Below are 22,154 nucleotides of genomic sequence, written 5' to 3' on the forward strand. Positions count from 1 at the left end.
CCCCCAGACCCTCACGGGTGAGTAGAGCGCTTACAATCCCCCCCCAATTGATTTGAACACACCCATCGTGAAGGAAAATGCCTTTGTATGAATCGACGCATCTAATGACAACAAGCATTGGCATAGCCAATAGGTCTCGCCTTTGGGACCTTATAAGTGTTTAGTTATCCAGCACAATATCCTTGGTGCAACATTAACTGTTGCATGGCTAAACACTTATAAGGTCCCAAAGGCGAGACCTGTCTTCGCATTCACGTTATTGTTTTCATACTAAACTACAAGTCCCAGAGTGATAAGCGGTTTGGTGAGCAACACATGCTTCGAGCTACAAATCATGCTTCTAAATGTTCTAATGCATATATGAGTGCTAAAGATGGTTGTCGGGCAGTACCTTGACCCGGTGTTGCACTTTGTTTTTATATAGGGCGGGTCACAGGCAAAGCACACGGTAGCACAACTGCGCTGCTCCTGAAAAGCAGAATTATCACCAATATCGGAAACAAAACTGGAGAAGATTAGGCATTACGATAGAGCTATTGAAAACTGTGGAGCCAGGCTGGAGTCTCGGCGCCGGGTCTACAGCCTGTGATTCTGGTCACATCATATAATTTTCCTGTTACAGCTAAGACAGGCGCATAGTAAGGACGAGGCAGGGCAATCCGAGAAGACAAAAACTTGAGAATGTATGGGTGCTGACCCCTGGAGACACGAGCAAGAAGAGCCCTCATTAAGAGGGGGACTTAGGACCATAGAGCCGACCACTGGAACCCTCAGTTTGGATGTGCTGCCGTCCCTGCCCGTGGGCCGCTGCCTTCCACTGGTGAGGTCCACGTGCACCGGCTCTCCCTGCCCCAGCATGTTCTTTTAATCACAAACACATTAAGCACACTGTAGCAGGCATGATGTGGACCAGCCTTGCTGTAGGAGAGGGGGGAAAGGAGCGATCCACCACATCAGAGCGAGCTCTTGGCAGCCTCTGCTCGCTGATTCGCTCCAGCTGGGCCGGGATGGATCTGCAAGGCGGTTCCCAGAGCAGATGAGGCAAGGAGATCTAACAAAGGGACAGGATCCAAGGAGCTGGAATGACGGGTGCTTGGGCGCGGTGGATCACCGTTCAACACACCCCGTATTATTGGGTTTCATTGAACTGTACTCTACAAATGGTACCCGTAGAACTGGCTGAGATGTACCAGAGGTGCACTGGCCTTGATGACAATCCGACGACTCTAAGGCCGGAGGGGCTGAGACAAAAGCAGTCATGTTCGCCCTTCCAGGCACCCATTAATCTCGTGTGGGCCAGTCCAAGTTCATCTCCAATTACAGCTCAAAGTTAATGGAGGAGCCAAAACAACAACTTATGGATTGATGGGGCACACAGAGTAATTGGGAAGAGATAGTGAGATAAAAACATACTCTAAGAGATGGAGGAAATTTGAGTGGATGGGACAAGACAGTAAACGAACAAGGCCTGAAGTGAGTCAGATGGAAATAGACAAAAAGACAGACGAGTGAAGGAGAACTAGGCGAGATATCCAGAAAGGGAAAAAAGGAAAGAGACAAAGCCAAAGAAAGAGTGATAAAATGATGGAAATACAAAAATAAGTTAAAGTAAGTTAGGGTTTGAAGATGTGTGTGAGCTACTGAAAGTAAGGGAAATGATTTAAGAGACACGCAAACAAACAAATCGTGAATGAGAAAAGGATACAAATGGGAAAACCAAAGAAGTTGGAGAAAGGTAAGGACTGAAGAAGTAGAAGGATAGAGAATGTAGAAAGAACACACCCAGGTTTTGTGATACACGAAAGCAAACAAAAGGCAAGTTAAAACAAGCATTGGCATAGCCAATAGGTCTCGCCTTTGGGACCTTATAAGTGTTTAGCCATGCAACAGTTGCATAACTAAATACTTATAAGGTCCCGAAAGCGAGACCTATTGGCTATGCCAATGCTTGTTTTTAGGTCTCGCCTGACCCAACGCATGCGCTGGTCTGGCGAGTTGTATAACTTGTCTGTCTAAATTCAAAGGACTTCAGCACCAATTACGTAATTTGTTCTCTCAATTCAACATGGCACTTATTCTTCCTTTCACATTGCTGTATGATATCACTTCGCATTAATTTGGGTTTTAACAGATAATGTAAAGGTCCTGCCAATTCAATTGTATTTTTCACGGATCTAACTTTACTCTTCACAGGCAAATCAAGTTTTTCAAGATGCTCAATGACATGAAATATTTCACACAATTCACTTTCTAAATCAACCAGTCTTTCTCCAGGACAATATCAAGTATATGCCCATCCAGAACCTACTCAGCAGCAGAAAATATGATTTGGTAATTTTCAAATAAGGCCATTGTTTGTGTTGTCTGTGCAGAGCAGGGCTTTAAGTGGGATAAACAAACTGGGGGGTGGGAGGGGTGTCCCAAAGGGGCGTGGCTGATGCAGTTAAGGGCGTGGTTTAAAACGCGTAAGCTAAAAATCTGTGCTTATCTTAGTGTGCTTTTTGTCACAATGTCTACCTATAGTGTTAGCTTTGCCAGTGTTCCACATCAATATTAAAGAAGTTAAAATAACTACATTTATCTGTGGCTGTTTTGGTTTATCATTGTTTGTATATGTTTATAGATACTGTATATTGCTGTTTGTGCATGTCTTATGGGGTCTCACCCCAAAATAAACATAATAAAGAAAGAACTACATTTATCTCACGTGCCATTTGCCCTTAACAAGTGGCACAGTTTCAGTGGCACAGGGAGTCACAAGACAAGGATGATGATGATTGAGGTTTATTAAGTGCTCGCATACTTCAAGGAGTGTCCCGGCGCGAACAGTAATGCTACTTTCAGCGATGCTGAACATCAGATCAGCTTGTTGGAAGAGCCATGTTTTTAATTTCTTCTTGAAGATGGCCATCTCCGATGTGGAACGACGATGCAGGGGAAGTTTATTCCAGGCCAAAGGCCCAAGGCAAGAAAAGGACCTGCCTCCAGTCCTGGTCCGGCAGAGTTTTGGAATTCTGGCCAGTAATCCGTGGGCGGACGATAAATTCCTGAAGGGGTCATAAGCACAAATCCTCCTCCTCAAATACATTTCTCCTTTGTCACGCAAGTCTTTATGAACCAGGGCTAGGGTTTTAAAAAGAAGCTTCTTTTTAATTGGCAGCCAGTGCATCACCTTCAGATGGGGTAATATGAGTTCATGGAGAAAAGTTGAGAAAATTTTGGGCTGCCACATTCTGCAATCACTTGAAGTCTATGGAGAAAGTAATCTCAAAGGCCCACGTAAAGTGCGTTGCCATAATCAAGTCCGGAAGCCATTAATTCTTGAAACGCTGTTTTTTTCGCTTCAACAGGTAGGAGAGGTAGAACTTTTTTCAAGGATCGTAACAACCCAAAACAGGAGCCAGCCAGTGAATGATTTGCGTTTGGAAGGTGAGGGCAGTGTCCAATTTCTTTACCGTACTCTGTTGGGGGCTAGGGGAGTGCCCTTAGGCTAGCACTTCTTCCGAAAGTCTGGCAGAATGGGGCCAAAAAACAAATTCTCCATTTTGTTGGGATTACATTTTAGTTGGTTGGTGGACAACCATTTAAACACATTGAAGAGGCATTTTTTAATAGGCCCTCCATCGATTTCTTCAACTTTTTCACATGTAAAAATTAGGATCTCAGTTTGAGGAGACAGATACAGGATGGGGATTGAAGCTAAAGATACACAAATACTGAGAAGAACACCAGCAGTGCCACAGCACCCGTGTGATTGGCTGAATGAGCACATTCTCCGTCAGTATCGATTGCGGTTTGTTAACTTGCTTATGGTAATTTGTGGCTGTTGGAAGCGGGATCTCGATATGTATTTAGCTGAAACACCTGTTGATGAAGATGTGTGACTATTGCATTGTGTTTGTGTGTTGGGCTAAGAGAGGATGCACAGTAGAGAGACAAAAAGGGAGTTAGTTATGCTGTGAAATTCCATCAAGAGCACCAGAGAGCTCATCTGAGAGGTGGCAAAGAGGAAAGCACGAAGCCTCAAGAGAGTCATGTGCCCTGAGAGAGTCCCACCAAATATGTGAGCACAGGGCGGATTTCCTTCACCCTTTTGTAGTTGGCTGGGCCCAAGTGTTCAGGTGATGAAGTAGACGTAGCTGAGATGATTTTATGTAGTTTATTAAATCCATAAGTAGAAGTAACAGCAAGCTAGAACAAGCCCAGAACAGGCCCCACCAGGAGCAGCCTCCTAGCTGCTCAGCCCATCTTCCCCAACTGTCACACACAGGCACCCAAGCATTCCACTCACACTATCATTCTACGCGGAACACTCACACTGGCTGAGCAGCTAGGTACAGAATGAAAGGAACATATTAACATGACCTGAGGATACTATACCTTTGCATCACCAGCTGGTCTGAGGCCTTTTCTCTGATCCAGAAAACAAGTTTGTTACTCAGGGCAGCTAACCTGCCATGAGTGGAACATTTGCATGGCCCTCGAGCCAGCACTCATTCAAATAAAAGAAAGCGGTGCACTCGCCCCTCAGTTTTTTGAGCCGGGGGTAGTCAGATATGCTCCTCACATAAAAAAACCCACAAACTACATGTTTGTACTTAAGTGAATCAGCTGATAGAGAAGATGGGCCCAGCAATGGAGGTTCCAGGTAAAAATTGCTTTAGGAGCGTTGGATTTGTAGAAAGAACAAAAGCATTTGTAATGTAAGGATGACTGGTGCGACCACTGTTAGGTAAGATTTTCAAAGGATGTGACTTGAGCATACCCCTGGAGACTTTGATGGGAGAACAGTCAACTTACTAAACAAGCGCTTGCCAGGCAGCTGCGGCACCTGCACTTTACTTTTAACATTAAAAGTAAAGTGCGGGTGCTGCGATTATACCAAAAGTAAAGAAATAGATTTTTTTTTCTATTTCTTTACTTTTGGTATAATCGCGGCTCCCACGCTTTACTTTTAATGTTAAAAGTAAAGTGCCAGTGCCGCGATTATACCAAAACGAAAGTCATCGCGATCACGATCGCTGTGAAAGCAAAAGTGATCGCGATGACGCTCTCCTGAGTGCTGCTGGCTGGCCTAGCGCATGGCTGTTGCGCACGCTCACGCGCACTCAAGCACTAGGCCAGCCAGCATCACTTAAAAAACTCACTTACAAAATGTCTCTGAGCCAGCGCATGCGCTGGGCTCAGCGAGACCTAAAAACTGGCTCACGGAGAACATCAAAGCGGCCGTGTGGCCGCGAAAGTGATCGTGATCCAACATCAAAGCGGCCATGCGGCCGCGCAAGTGAGGCGCGGGCGCCCGTCCACATGCACTGTAGCTCTAGGCCACAGTGTTAGCACATTTTTGAGCCCTCACAAAAAGTCTCGCCAGACCAGCGCATGCGCTGGGTCAGGCGAGACCTAATGATGGTAAAAGCACACCAGCAGACGGCAACACTAAGCACCGTAGGGCAGCGCCTCCATGATAGGTATGTAAGTAGCATGCCCCACCCACAATATGGCTGATCAAAGCTGGCAAGCTTGGGTACCCAAAGGTAAGCGCTAGTGACTTTAGGACAGTTACTACAGGGTCAACAATAGAAAATTAACTTTAAAGTTAAACGCGTAGGCATCACTTCCCGAATTAAGCTCAGGGCATTTAGCACACGTGACTCCAGTCCACCACCAGCTATCACGATCACTTTAGAAAAAGAAAAAAACAAGTTCATGCACCCAATGTAATCAAATGCTGACGTCAGTGGATTGATGCTGGAAATAGTTATCCTGCAAAAAAATGCAGGCGACCAGCTTTCAGAATGACATCAGTTGGATGTGGGAATAGCACAGGCGCTGCAGATTGTGTTCCATGGCATCTTATGTAAGTAGCACATACGGCTTTCCAGAGCAAAGAGCGTGTGCTCTGACCTGACCCACTCCGCCCCCCTCTCCAGGCCCGAGCAGCTTGCCGGGCCTGAAACTAGGACTTCATCGCTAATCACGCCTCTGTGTTCGCACACAGCAGCGACACAGGACCATCATCGGCAGCACCGAGACAGCTGCCATGGTTAGGTATTGACACTTTTATACATCATTATACCAACAGAGGGCAGTGATAACAGTCAGTAGGGCTGCTAAACCAGCCAAAGTGGGGTAGTGCTGTCCAACCCAGCAGGACTAGCAGCAACACCAACACCTATGCACACACACTACCACCACAGAGCACAAAAATACTGACAGCACCAGCAGAGGGAATGGGTGTGCTCTATACTGGTACACAACCACCACAGAGCTCACAAAACAAACACCATGGCAGCACCTGCCAAAAGAAAGGCTGCTCTGCATACCAACAGACTATCACCACAGAGCACCTTGATAACACCACCACCACATAGGGTACAAAGATATAAGAAGCGACAGCACACGCCATCACCACCCAAGTACACTGACAGCACTGGCAATGGACTCCACAGCACACTGCCACCACAGAGCACAAACAACGATACTGACAGGAGCACAATTTAGAGCAGATGGACACTATACCAGCACATTGCCACCAGAGAGCCCTACAGCAACAACTAGCACCATACAATGCAGTGAGTGCTATGCAAACAGAGTGCACAAAGAATACTGTGATGCTAGGATCGCCATTGAGAACGGTGCTTACTATACTAGGGCACTATCACTAACCTCACAAAGCTAAAGACACTGGCACCACTGAGGGAACAAATAACTATGCTGACAGGTGCACCCTTAAGTGTGCACTATACCAGCACCGTCAAGAACAGTTTTCAGCAATAGTTACGCTTTCCCTTATATCACTGGCAGTCTGAAGCTGGGTAAACAATGTTTGGAGTCTTACTATGAGGGCTCCCACCCCAGCACGCCTGACCTATGAACTCCACACATCACCACTGACCATGCCCCTTCATACACACCAGGGGCCTGGTTCACGGTGTCGCAGACCGGTTTACCAGGAACAAACATTATGGCTGTCCCGACTCCGTATTACAAGTGAATATCTGGGGTCACTGGAATTATGCGATTTTGCGGCTATCGCCTTTCCGCAAAATTAAAGATTTACCATAGTTGCCACAAAACACATATTTCGAGCCCCCCAAAACAAATCCAGCTCGCATGGATCAAAAATAACTAGAGTAAAGCAAAACCTGTTGATGTGGAGTGGAAGGCGCAATGGTGAACTGGTCACCCTTCTGCTGATTATTGCTATATTTGGGTGCCAGACTAGTACTGATGAGGTGAAACCGTTACCCAGATAGTATGTACAAAATAAATTTATAAAATGAAGTAACACCATTAAAAAAAAAATAAGTCACATTACGCCTCATAATTTACCTTTTATTGTCCGCATATTATTGTAAACCCTGCCACAATTTGATCCTCTACTTCCGCATAATTCAAGTGGCCCCGATTATATTTTACGGCACTTTTAGGGATAATCGGTCACGTTTTGTCGGAGTAACCAATCCGCCAACTTCCAAGTAAGCCCCAGGTGTGCAGGGTGCGAGTTCTTGGTGCGTGCACGCACACGATGCACAGACAGGACTGTAGTTCCCAGAGAACTGCCTGGATTAAATAGGAAGCCAGATTCCTTTCTATTTAAAGAATTTCGTCATCCCGGAGTTTAACCCTAATCTCCCCATTACAAACAAATTGAAGGCTGGCCTGTTCATTTCCTCCCATTCAACTTTGCCAGCAACCCTGGCATGACTCCTGCCAATCGGCCATTCTGTGCACCTCTGCGGCTACGGGGCGGAATTGGTTGGCACCATGTATCACCAGACCATGGGATGTGGTGCACGAGGCCTGGGTTTACCACTGAAATGGTTTCAAGCACTTCCTAAAGCCATCTGAAAACGCTAATCCGCAGGACGACCGCGGGCTGCGGGAGTAAGAAAAAGTATTTTACATTTTATAGAAAACGCTTCCAAATTTGGACAACGCCGTTTTTTTTTCTATTTCTAAAAATAGTAAGAATGCAGTGAAACGCAGAGGCCCCGAGGAGACTGCCGTTGCTATGGGGTTCGCTTTTTGATGCGCAACCTTCCCACCCCCAGATCAGATACCTCTTCTCTCCCAGTAACATGAAACCGCCACAAACATAACACATCTTTACTTCATCGGAGGGACCCTGGCCGTGTGGACAAGAGACTGTGCCCTAACTACTCAAGACGGAAAAAAATTAAAAAAAAAAAAAAATCTGCCCGACTGGTTAGCCTTCCCACTGGGGGGTGGGGCGACTAAGGTTTTTTACGCAGAATCACAAAGCACTGAATTTTTTTTTTACCAACCATATAGCGCTAAGAAAAAAAACATTACAAAAATACAATTACTGTCATGTATGCCCCGACTACAGCTCCCAGAATGCATTAGTCTACTAAATAAAAGCGAAGAGTCGAACAGTGTTAAGATGACTGTTGTGCCAACTCAGTGTTAGAGACAACGCTAGGAGAACTAGGAAAGAGGGCGTCAGCACAAAGGTGCAGAGTGTCATGGGTAACCAACAAGTATTTATTGTATCCGCTCATTTCATTTCATCAATAAATGTTGTACCAGCAACCAGTTACACAAGAAGCTTTTATATGACCTCAGAACAGGATGTAGATTCTATGGATGTTTTTATAAACAGAAAAAAAACAACAACGAGATATTTCAATATACAGTAGTACTGCTTCGGTGTGAAAGAAACTGCAGAAGATAATTGTGAAGACACGTTCTACAAGAAGGCTGCTTTCTAGGGGCTAATGCGCCAGAGAGTCTCTGAAACTAATGCATTATAAACAGCTGGAGGGACTCCAGGCACAATGATAAACACTGGGAGAAGGGGGTGCGAGCGGGAAATGTCCAGGAACTCCAGCCCACGGAGGCTTACAAACTGAATGGCACTAAACATGCACTGGCAAAGCCAACAAGTCTTACTTTAGCAAGCAGGCGAAGTGCTTTGCTTTTACTTTATTGCAAGCCCATGCCACAGAAATATGATCACTGCCTTCTAAAGTACCCCTCACTCAATGTAATACAACCGTAAGAGTGCTACCTAGAAATAACTGGACTTACAAGTATAGACACCCTTTAGTGTATATGCACGACAGAAAAATATACTACCAAAAGGCAGTACAATTGACTTCTACTTACTGTAACTTGGAGAAATTTCTTAGACAAGGATAACTAAAATAAACAAGCATTGGCAAAGTTGATGGGGCTGGCTTTGGCAAACGGGTGTGATGGTTATTGTTTTTATTTTAAGAATATGCCACAATAAAATACTTTTTAAAAATCTTGGCCCTTTAAACATGACCATCGTGTACATGTTTCAATTGAGATTTACTAATGTGCAGTTTTGTTGCTTTTTATATACCACAAGCCTGTCAGTAGTCATGCATTTTATTATATTTTAAGGACAATCGCAGGCAGCTACAGGGTTACATTGTCACCTAAACATTTTAACTTTAAAAAGGAGACAGAAAATAAATCACCATCTAACTGGCCGCCTGATTTGCCGCAAAATAAACATTTTTAAACCATCTAAAAACAACAAAAAAGAAAAGGCACAGTTGGAACCCGGTTCATCACTGAAGAGATTTGAACTATTTAGGTGAATGTTTAAGTGCACAGGCGTTGTTTGTGCAGTCACTCAGTTAAGGGAGCCGATGTGTAAAGTGGGCGGCCCTCTTCCCCATGCGGTATTGGGGTAGAAGCAAAATGTGAATGACAGTCTTACAGACCAATGGGTGAGAAGGCTGACCGAAAGCCCCTCCAAGTATTTTAGTATACATAGCGGTTTTGGAAAAATAGTCCGGGACGCTAAAGGGCCATAATTAAAAAAAGGATGAATAATGCAAAGAAAACAAAAGGCAAATGAAAGCCCTAGAAAGGCAGTGCACATCTTTGTAGGCGGGTGCACACTTGATCAGACACTACGCCCTCAGCCATACAAAGTAAAAGAGCAATGGTCAGTGTGGGCTGGTCCATTTCCACCACATGCTCTATGCTACAGTTGGTGGAAGTAGGTCTTCAAGTGAGCCGGGTCGTGCCGGTGGTCAGCACCAGTTATAATTTTTTTTTTTTTTTAAAGTAGGTTTTTTAAAGTAGATGCCGAGACAGCTACCTATCGGGGTCTCCATTTTTGCCCCCTCTCAGGATGGAAAAAAAATAATCTTAACTCTGCAGTAGAACCACCCTTCACTGCCTTTGAGGTCACTTCAAAGAAATTCGTAAAAGTTCTTCTGGAGTCTCAATTCAAAACTGAATCATTTTCAATATTATGTACAACGAATCCATAGTTGTTGCTAATTTTATCTTATGCAACTAACAACCATTGGCAAAGCCAATAGTCCTGACTTTTTGTACGTGTAATGTTACTGGTTGTATGTGGATATGTAGCTGCAATGACAAGCAGCAAAATCCCAGACAGGTGGCACACTATGCTAAGCACAGATTTTTAGCGTGGGTGTTTTTAAGCCACGCCCTTAATTACATTGGCCACGCCCCCTTGAGACCCCCAGTTTTTTTTCATCCTACTTAAAGCCCTGGGTGAAAGCAAATGTGTATGACAGTTGAACAGACCAAGGAATCAAGAGAGCCGACCTTAAGCCCCTCCATGTATATATGCATTTGTTATTCACTGTAAACAAAAAAAAAACAAAAAATTACGAGGGTGGTGAAACAGCTTAAATTATCCAACTTGGACTTAAGGGACATAGCAAGACAGAAGCATAGGAGGAACGAGTTTAATATACATACTTCAGACTGACCTAAATAAAACGGCTGCAAATAGAGACCGTGGTACTTCCATTCTCGCAAGCTAGGGTCATTTCATTTATTGGTAACCCGTGTGTGCAGTTAGAAGAGAATACTGACACCGAGAAACTATAATAAATTTAAAAAAAGCAGCAAGAAACGGCGATAAATCAGAAAGACACTTGTTTATGGCCCTGCTTAAAAATAAATAAAAGAAGGTCCTGAATGCCAATAATAAGTAGGGGAAGTGGATTCCAAGTGGCCAGCCCTAGGTAGCTGAGTGACAGGACGACCCACAGTCCATTTAAACCTCGAACGAGCATCAAGCAGCGACAATTACACCAGATCTAAATTGCAATGTTGTAGCAAAGATGACACCGATTCTAGACAAGTCGGCACTGGCACCCATTTTAACAAAACCCATTTAAAGTCAGATATTACCAATGGTGGTGGCGGGTATTACAGGAGATCATAAGTTAACCCCCTATGCCCCTTAACTAAAGGGGCTGATAAGGAAAATATACTTCTATGTATTCCCATAGGCACAGCAGCATCGTTCTGTCTGACCGCCACCCCAGCCATCGTCTCCTTGCACTAATCCAAACCCACTCAATCTGTGCTGGCCGTGCCTTAACTCCATCAATTCCTTCCTAATGCCTTCAACCATTACTTCCAAAGGTTTACTAATGCCACTAGCCATTACTTCCCTGCACTTACTAACCACACCAGCAATTGCTGCATCACGCCTTCTACACCCACCAAGCCATTACTTTCATGCACTTAACAAGCATTGCCACTGACAGTCTAACCAAGCCAGTCATTGCGTCCAAGTTCTTATCCCGACTTATTAATGTCCCATCCTTCCCTGCCCGTCTATTAACGACTACTGCCTCTAGGATGTCTTTTAACACCTGAAGTAATTCGGAGTGCCCTTTTTGACCACTTACCCATCGATTCTGCACACTATTCCAGACCATTCAAGCTATTGCTTCCTCTAATCCCATCTCCCACTTTAGGTCTTTCTGATCCCAGCGCAACGTGCTTCTTTCGTCGCTTTCTAACCCCACTAGCCACTTCACCGTCGCTTCCCAACTTCCCCAACCATAAAGTCACCAAGAATTTTCTTATCCCTCTAAGCATTTGTTCCTCACACCCTTCCGGTCCCCAAGCACCGCTAACTCACTTTTTGTGCTCCAGTTTCTCTTCCCAACTGGATCAAGCAATACATCCTCATCACTCCTTCAAACTCAAACAAATGGTGCATTTTACTTCCATCCCAAACGATACTCGGAAAACCAAATGCTAATCCGCTCACACCAAATTTCACATACATGCACTCTTTTCTCCTCTTCCAACATTGCTCCCATATGCAGTTCTGAAAGGGGCCCACAACCAATCCTCATCAAACATTACATGATAAAGATAGAAGAGTTTATTTCGTGCAAAGCCCATAAAACAGGGTAGTAGTACAATACCAAGCCATAAAAATAAGCACATTTATTGGTTAACTTTTTTAAATAAAAAAAAAAATCTTAAAATCAATAATAACCAGGCATTTGAATTCCTAAGTCAGCACACTATCTTACAGAAAAGAACATTTAATCAGATCACTCGTGGCCTCTGCCGGTTTCTTTCAGAAACTAAGAGCATTATCTCCAGGCGTCATGAGGAAATCGTGTTAGCACCAAAACTACCATCTGAGAAGTAATGGATTTTAGTAGTGCTAGTGCAGACCTTGTTCACAGATCTGAATAGAGTTTGAGCCACAGTGACCTATGGGCAGCAAAGTTAGGGAAGAAGTGTAAGTGAATCTAGTCCACGACGACTGTGGCACAAGGCAAGCACTTCTGAATTCTGTCTAGGCCCACCGGTGGATTACATAGTTCTAAGCCACAATTCCATACCTTATTCTGAGATAGCAGGATCTGTCAGATGTTGGAATGTCTAGCCGTTCTCCAACCTTTTCTGTAATGTAAGCTACTTATCAGTGAAAATCGTCATGAGCTACTGAAGGCCAAGTAACTTGCGCATTACCACCAAACACCACCCCGCCCATATTTGATTTTAAACTTAATGTCCCATGGATCCCCATAATGTGGTTTGAACAAAATCCTGTTACTAGGGGGGTACCACAATACGGCTGCCATGTGTATGTATTAACATGTGTGTGACTGAATGGGATATTAATGTATGGGTGACTGAGAACCTGTGTTGTATGTACTTGTGGCACAGGACAAACCTTTTGCCAGGGCACCGTTACATATACAACATAAACATACAGCCATTTATTTTAAGGCGGGAAATTTAAAGTGCAGAAAAATGTTCAGCAACAATGTTCATAAGGAAACATTTTCTGCACTTGATGCAACATTTTAGGGCACTTTAAATTCCCCCATTAAAAAAAAAGTGGCTGTATTTTTAGTTAGAAATATGGCAACATGTCTACCAGCCACTGGGAGCAAGATGCCTGCTATATGTAAATGCAACACTTTGAAATGGGAGCAAATTCCACTTAAGTCTAACTTTATGTTTATATGCATTACAATCATAAAACTCATTTTAATGCTCTCCCATGTCAAGGTATCTTTACAAACAGCAGACATTACTCCCAGTGGCTTGTAGACATGGTGCCACATTTATAACAGGAAAATCCATTCATTTGTTAAAATGTGAGCAATTTAAAGTTAAGAAACAGGCTTCATTAACATTGGGACTTAATTTGCGCAATTTAAAGTAGGGGAAAAACATTAAGAATATTTCTTCACTTAAATTTCTCCCATTTTAAAAGAAAATGACGGTATTTTTCAGTTTTAAATAAGGCACTGTGTCTACCAGCCACTGGGAGCAGGATGCCTGCTGTCCGTAAATGTGACACTTTGAAAGGGGAGAAAATTAAAAGGAAGAGTTAACTTAATCATTACATTAACTTCATTTTAATTTTCTCATTTAAAAGCATTCGGAAATATCATTTTGTTCACATGCTCCAATATTGAGCAGAGAAAAACTTTTATTTAAGAGTTAAATACCTTCAGTTTTGAACCTCTGACCCACATGGGTCAAATCTGAGTGGAGCACTGCTCCTTTTCAGGCTTTATCTGCAGCATGATAATGAAAAAGAAACAGTCTAACTTGAAAAGGAAACTGCAACAATCATTTAGTGCAGTTCTTAGTTAATAATGAACTCATGGCTGGGAGCAACTCAGAAGGTTTCTGAGAGCTACTGGTAGCTCGCGAACCACTGGTTGGAGACACTTGCACTGTTCGCAGAGGTGTGCCGATTTCATTAATGCAAAACTCCTACTTAAAGAACTGCTTCTGGATCGTGTGACCAATGATTTTTAAACATAGGTCTTATAGCTGTCAATCAATCAAAGCATTTATAACACGCACTACATACCCGTGAGTGCCTCAAGGCGCTGTGCTGTGTTTAATCATATTTGCAGTCTCAGCTGTGATTGAGGGGAGCTCCACGATTCAAAACACCCTGCGTGGACAGCATCATCCAAATGTGCCTGAACCAACCCAGAGATCCACAGTAGGCAGGGATACATCTACAGGGTCCCCCTGAATATCTTCAGCTCCATGGTGTGCCAGTCGAACCCAATATAACAGGTCTCAGCCTGGCCACAGCCCCAAAGGTCATCAGGCATAGGTTTAGTTGGTGTATTAAGCTGCAAATTTAGCAACTGTAAGAAATCGTAGCTCACAGTGCGATACGGTAGGATGTTGGAGGAGCCCCATAATCCCAATACATACAGGGCTTACTTTCAACTTGCGCCTTACACAACCAAAGCCAGATGGATTAAGTGGCCGCCTTTGTTATGGGCAAACTAAAGGGTACTCCCAGTTCTCTGGGCCACAATGTTCAAGTAGATCAAATGCTGCCTCCACCTCATTGTGTGGAAAATGTTTACCCGGTACCGAAAATAGGTGACTTGGTTAGGAGCAGTACAGTTTAAGATGAAGTTGTTCTTAATGCCCTATGTGGGCAAAATATCATTAACTTTGTTTTTTACAGTATTAATTAAAAACCTTTGGAGGAACAAAATTCTCAAAAACAAGTTATTATGGAGACCAAGGGGGGTTTTGAGACTAGGAGAGTGTCATCTGCAAACAAAAGCGTTGCCACTATGGTGCCACCCAGTGCTGGAGCATCACTAACAGGATTTGATATACTTGTCCATACTGCATCACCATGTACCTCCTCTCCCTTTCATTGTCCATGCCACAAATTGCTCTGCTGTTCGTCCACAACATTACTTGTGATGTGCACTTCTGCCAAAAAAAAAAAAAGATACTACCACACCATACCCATTTCTTCTCGCTCCTCTTCATGCACTACTTTCTCTCCTTGTCCCCAAGCGATACCTCCACCCGCCGGTCCCCCAAGGCGACACCTCCCTCCCGCCCCTCCACCCGCCGGTCCCCCAAGGCGACACCTCCCTCCCGCCCCTCCAGCCGCCGGTCCCCCAAGGCGACACCTCCCTCCCGCCCCTCCAGCCGCCGGTCCCCCAAGGCGACACCTCCCTCCCGCCCCTCCAGCCGCCGGTCCCCCAAGGCGACACCACCCTCCCGCCCCTCCAGCCGCCGGTCCCCCAAGGCGACACCACCCTCCCGCCCCTCCAGCCGCCGGTCCCCCAAGGCGACACCACCCTCCCGCCCCTCCACCCGCCGGTCCCCCAAGGCGACACCACCCTCCCGCCCCTCCACCCGCCGGTCCCCCAAGGCGACACCACCCTCCCGCCCCTCCACCCGCCGGTCCCCCAAGGCGACACCACCCTCCCGCCCCTCCACCCGCCGGTCCCCCAAGGAGACACCACCCTCCCGCCCCTCCACCCGCCGGTCCCCCAAGGAGACACCACCCTCCCGCCCCTCCACCCACCGGTCCCCCAAGGAGACACCACCCTCCCGCCCCTCCACCCACCGGTCCCCCAAGGAGACACCACCCTCCCGCCCCTCCACCCACCGGTCCCCCAAGGAGACACCACCCTCCCGCCCCTCCACCCACCGGTCCCCCAAGGAGACACCACCCTCCCGCCCCTCCACCCACCGGTCCCCCAAGGAGACACCACCCTCCCGCCCCTCCACCCACCGGTCCCCCAAGGAGACACCACCCTCCCGCCCCTCCACCCACCGGTCCCCCAAGGAGACACCACCCTCCCGCCCCTCCACCCACCGGTCCCCCAAGGAGACACCACCCTCCCGCCCCTCCACCCACCGGTCCCCCAAGGAGACACCACCCTCCCGCCCCTCCACCCACCGGTCCCCCAAGGAGACACCACCCTCCCGCCCCTCCACCCACCGGTCCCCCAAGGAGACACCTCCCTCCCGCCCCTCCACCCTCAAAGCCTACTTCATCATGCTGCCCTACTCCAAACTGTTTGCCAATACCCCACTTGCTCATAATCCCAAACATTACTTTCTCACAGGATCGCTTTCCCACTCTTGACTGATGACCCATTTATTTGAAATCTTCTCAAAAATCAATCAACCCAACAAATACATAATTTCCTCATTCTCTCCCTAACACTTCTTCCCTTCCTCAGACGTTTTAAGGCATGGGCAAAGTGGGCTCCGGCCCAGGGCCCCAGCAATTCAAAGGGGCCCCTGATAGATCTGGCTTTGTTCTCCACACAGTCCTGCCCTTATGACCTTGATGTATTTTTAAACACAGCATTAGTCAGCAGCTGCTATATTACAATATTGAAAAGACAAATCTGTCCCATGATATTTGAAGGAAACACATTTAGAATTTGGACGAGTGTGCCTCTGCAGTGTCAGTCAAATGGCCAACGAGGGCATGAAAAAGCTGAAATTAGATCATAAATTCATAGCTGTTCTCATCAGGGGCCCCCAAAATCCTTAAAATGTGCTTTTGTTCCTCAATATTTCCCCCGCACAACGTGGCATGCATCTTCAGGTTACATCTTTCGGCCTCACCACCCCAACCAAACAAATGCTAAGGCTTTACTCAAAGCAAAAACAAAAACAGACAAACTGAAAACAAATACACTCCCAACCTTGACTCAGCTGTGCCCCCTCACTTTCTCGCATGAAACCACCATCCCAGCAGTAGCAGCGCATACATTTCAATCCCACTGGAGTGCTGTACAACTCCGTGTCAAGCGATCCCTGCCTCCCACGTAGGTCAGCAGAGAACTTCCCATCTAAGCATTGTGGGCAGGTTTACCTGGATACCAGTCACAGCGTACAACCCCTCCATCTATTCAAGAGACAAGAGTTGACTGAGACAGCCCACCCTTACCGCTGGAAAGCGTTAAGTGGCGGGGTGGTCATTCGAGTGGCAAACTCGTTTAGATGTATTACGACAGGTCACGGTGTAAGCAGACGTCTCTGCTGAATGCATGTGTTTTATTTATGCTTTTCGAGCACGGTTTCTGCCTAGCTGCGCTTCATTTGAGAGAGATAGGAGACATTTTAGGAAAAGTCTCCCCTCTTACTCGATTTCTGGCTTCCCAAATAGCTGATGGCCACCAGCTGGTGACTACCAACTGCAAAACTTCATAACAAGATTAAGTCAGCTCTCTAGAAAACTAGTTTAAATTACAAATTTGAAATGAACGGTAACTTGTGATGCGACATTCCAACGGCACTTGAACCGCAATCCTGAGAGACAGCTTAACACCTGGAGAGCAAGTTTGACATCAATTTACTGCCCCGGAAAAGTGAAAGTGCATCAGCAACATGGGTGCGCGAGCCTGACCCCGCACTCAACTCACCCAGGGAACAATAGGAGACGACTACAAGCACGCATGTCAAACCTTGACCTAGAGGCTCGTGGGAGGAACACCCCCTGAGGAGGGAGGCTGCTCCCGCGCAACCCTTCCCCTGAACTAGACCACGCATGGGGTGAAGGGAGAGCCCTTCCAGTGTCAAACCGGTGGGAGAGCTCAAACCACGACCGAGAAGCGAAGGGAGGGAGTCCCGGAGAAGGGGAGGATGCTCTGCTCTCCCACCTCAAGAGGGGGTGTGGGAAAGGGCTGAGACCCCCCAATAATTGAGCGACTAGCCCCCCGAGAATGGGGTACGAAGGCAGGAAACAGTCTGCTGCATACATGCATCAAAGTCGGGGAGTAGGTGGAAAGAAAGGGACCCTTCCCTTATACAACAGCCCACAAGGAAGGAAAAGTAGAAGTCCGGGAGGTAGGGATACGGCATTTACTCCGGGTCCTGATGTGGAGGCTGAAGAGAACCCCAGCTCATGAACTTGTACTCGCCCCCGTGAAGGACTTTAGGCAGGCGGGGGGCTCAGAGACCGCTAAAGGCTCATCACAAGGCTCCGCCAGAGAGTCCGCTCCCACACACCTCCCCTCAGCGGGAGACCCCAAGTGTCCAACGGGAGGGAGCAGGCACCGTGCCAAGCGCCACACGTCTATGTGCAACACACAGATAGTGGAACGCATACTTGTGACACAACCTTTCGCAAATGTACGACACTCCTCCCCGTGCAAGCGGGTCCTTTCAAACGAAATAATGAGAAGTCATCACAACCCCATCTAGCAGTGCTCCCCACTGCCTGGCCCCTCCGTTCCAAGAAGTACCCAGCCCCGCGAAGCGCCTAACCGGAGAATCCCTTTAGTCAATGCGCTCAGCACATCCATATTCTACACGGGTGACACTATGGATGACCTGACGCCCCTGCACCTAATTTCAATTGCTGCGCGTACCTCAACCCCCTTGCCCTCACACCTTAGGAAGTCTCTCCAGATGCAGAACAGTCCAAGCAGTGTACCTTGTATCCTGCGTTCAGACTCCCCCTCCTCCGGCGCCCCGTCGTGCTGTCTCCATATCCCCACTGCTCGCGGTGCCTTAGCAGCCCACTGAGCCTCCGCCGCTACACCGCGCCTTATAAACCGCGCGCTGGTCGCCGGGAAAGGAAGTCCCCAGAGCCGGTTTGGACGATTGGAAGGGTTCGTTCAAAACCACGCTCCCCAGCATCCCTCGCGCCAGAGGTGTGGGCTGCAGGCAGGAGAGAGAAAGTGCCCAAGTCCGGTCCCGTTACTTTGCTGCTACCCGATTGGCTACGAGGGCCGCACACGTGCAACAAGTGAAAGACTTTCAGAAAGTGCCGCTACACTGGTACCCGAGACAACCTGTCTTCTATGTCTATAGATGAATGTGGCTAGACTTTAGTGACCGAATGTAGTGCTGAAGGTTGGATGTCAAATGTGCTAGCTCTTCCTGTGAAGGACGCACTGGCATTCTTTAGCGAACAATTAAAAAATGTTTATACCTTTATCACCTCACTCCAATGGCACTTAATGGCCACACAGTACATCTCATTCTGTCACAAAATCAGCTTCTTGGTCCTTTCTTAATAAGGCATGTATGTGACGGCTTCTGACTGAGGGAAATCTCTGTCATTGACTTAGGAAGCCAACTTTCTATTCTTTTTTTAAACTCCAAAGTGGCCATAAATGTAAAAAACAAAAACAAAAGTAAGCTGTAGCGTCCTCTCAGCCCGGGAGCATGCAAATGAATATGCCACACACGGAGCTCTGGGTTGTATATCTTTAGTCCTCCATATACGACCACACACTGTTCTGTAAGGCTGCCCGGGGGGGTTGCGCAGCAGCCCCCCCCTAAAAGGGCGGCCGCCTTAGTGCCACAGGAAGGCACAGGGGATGGAGGTCTAGTCCCTGGGTCCTGCCAGGGAAGACCCCAGCAGATGGCTACTTCCGGCGGGGGCGGGGAGGGGACAGGGGTATTTATACTGTCTCCGCCCCTTCCTCGCCCTCTTGTCCCTCTCGTTTGCCTTGCCCGCCCCTCCGCTTACCCAGCATCCGGAGGTACAAAGGGGGGGGGGGTTAGGTTTTTCTAACATGTTACTTTGTGTTGCAGGAGGAGTTACAGGGCGATCCAGAGTCGGCACATACCAAGCGCAGCACCGCAGGGTGCTAAGCCAGGATACCCAGGGATGTTTTAGCGTTGTCCCCTGGAAGAACGACGGCGCTCCGTTAGCCGACAGGCGGTTGTGGGTCTGAGCAACCGGGGCCTGCCATGTATGCTCCGCCCACCCCTCACAGGGGGGGGGGCGTGAGTAAGCAAGTGGACTGGGGCTCCACAGATGGGAGGGGTGGCCCCTCCCAATATTTGGTATACACCATTTGGCGTTTGCCATGGTGTACTTTAGGCTTATCAGACGGGCAGGCGGCATAGGGGCTGGCCTGCCCTGGGATCGCCCAAAGATAACCCACCATGTTTGCATATTGGTTATGCTAATAAACCTGCAGCAATATTTCTCCACTTACAATACAGTGTTGTGTGGTTTATTTATGTACTTATGTGTTTTGTGACAACTGTTGCCGATATTGGCACTATTTGATTAGTTCATAACCGTTGATAACCACACTTTGACCCTCCCAGCAAGTGACATCCATCCTTTGTTGAGTCCACCCAGAACCGCATGGGTCCAAGCTCACATAGTATCACAACACTACTCCTCCCCTCTTGTTAAATAAAATGTACAAACAACAGTTACATTATGTTTATATGATAAGTCACTCGCACTAGTCGACCAGATCGAGTGGCATGAAGGGGTTGAGATGCAATCTGTTAATGCACCGATGGTGTAGGTTCTGATGCTTGCTCTCGACTGTCAGTTGGGGCAGCCTCATTTGTCAGTGCAGGAACTGATGATTGCAGAGGTAGGTGCTTAGTATGTGACGAGTCCCATGTGATGGACTGTCTGGGACAATGGGCCGTCACCATTTTCCCTTTACACGTCACAATCATCAGAGTACCGAGAGGAAACTGAGTGTCTGTTTTCCACTTTCACCTTCATTGAAGATTATTTCTTGGGCTCTCTGACGCCGATAGGAGTACGTTCTCATTTTGCACTTTCGAGAAGTGTTGGTGACATGAGCCTTATCAGCACTTGCGGAGCGGTCTAATGTCCGTTGTGGCAGTTTGGTTCTGATTGCTCACCCAAATAACAAGGTGGTGGGACTTTCACCCGTTGTGGGGTGAGGAGCTGATCCATAAGCTCACAGGGCTTGACACAAGACTTGCTTTCACTCAATCCACTCCATTGATGCTTGCAGAATTACTCTTTCGAGGGTACCCATGGATCGTTCCACAACACCATTTGTTTGGGGCCACAGAGGTGCACTCTTTTGATGCTTGAGATTTATTCTGATTAGACATTCTCTGAATTCTTTGCTGTTGAACAGTGGACCATTTTCAAATTTAAGAATGGTGGAGATACCCCACACTGCAGAGATGTTATCCAGTCATTCAATGACCTTGTCATGGATTGTTGATTACAACTCCTCTACCAATGGGAAACGTGAATACTCATCAATGACTACCATGAGATGATGTTCGATTCCTAGAGGCCCGAAGAAATCAACTGTGACTCTTTCCCAGCCTGTGACAGAAGGTCAGACATTGTCATTGAATGTTGCGTCACTCTGGGGGAAAGGCAGTTGCAAAGGAGGGGGGTGGAGCTTGCTCGCGACCAGGATGGCCGCTTGAGTGTGGAGCTCCCACACATCGCCATAATATCAGTTAAATTACAGGTCCTAGAGGCACGAGGCCGGTGCCGCGACCACGGACCTGGCAGTCAGAGTGTGCAGTGACTCGAATGCTGCCCATCCGACCTTTGGGAGATGCGGGACTTCGGTGTATGCTGCGGCATACTGCGACGCTGCCGACTGGGCCTCTATCCCCGGGCTCCAGTGGCTGCCGCATCCGCCCTATCGTACGCTTCACTGTGGTGGCACGCGGTGTACTGCGGCCGCTGTGGAGACGTGCCCCTCCCCCCCACCTGTTTGCATTGGAGCCCCCGCCGGCCGCGTGCCGGTTGCGGATGCCGCTGTCGGCTGGAGACCCGTGCAGAGAGTGAACTTGTGGGTCCTGGCGGCGTCTGCTGGCCTGTGCCTTCACCCACACTGAAGGCGCTGCGGAGCTGGCTGAGAGCTGCCCTGTGGAGGTCATGAGTAGCCCCGTGGTCACGGGGTGAGTTTGGGGGACCCGGATTGCTTCTGCGGTGCAGCCCCAAAACACTTCTGTAGCTGATCGTGGGCAGGGTGAGGCCCTGGTTCTGGGACTGAGAGGACGCGTGTCCACCCTTCAGTGGGCCTACGCAGTACCTTGCCCACGTTGCTGCCTGTTGAGAGCGCCTAGTATGCGGGTCTGCACCTGCGAGCTCCATACACTGACATACGTGGCAAAGTGAAGTAGGTGCTCCTCCCTATTGTGGATGCTTGGCGGGTCGTCTGTTTCCTCCTCGTGGGGCGCGCCGAGGACGTGACCCGATTCGGACTGCACTTCTGGCGGTAACGTATCTGTGGCTGCTGCAGCACTTCAGCCCCTCTCCTTACCTGGCTCACGTTTGGCGCTAACTTGAGGCAGTACGTACCAACCCGCCCTAGATTTGTACCTGGTGCGCCTGA

At 47.5% G+C, this 22,154-nt stretch overlaps 1 protein-coding gene across 5 annotated transcripts in view; it reads right to left on the bottom strand.

The window, feature by feature from the left end:
• ITPR1 (inositol 1,4,5-trisphosphate receptor type 1) overlaps window positions 1–18,587 on the bottom strand; it is a 1,957,366-nt gene extending 1,938,779 nt beyond the window's left edge. For all 5 annotated transcript variants that reach the window (XM_085624511.1, XM_085624509.1, XM_085624508.1 and 2 more), the window contains exon 1: window positions 18,491–18,587. The gene's annotated coding sequence lies outside the window, so the exon portion shown is untranslated. The remainder of the gene's footprint in view (window positions 1–18,490) is intronic.
• Between the last annotated feature and the right edge of the window lie 3,567 nt (window positions 18,588–22,154).

This window comes from Triturus cristatus, chromosome 9 (genome assembly GCF_964204655.1).
Source record: "Triturus cristatus chromosome 9, aTriCri1.1, whole genome shotgun sequence".
In the NCBI taxonomy this organism is placed as follows: Eukaryota; Metazoa; Chordata; class Amphibia; order Caudata; family Salamandridae; genus Triturus; species Triturus cristatus.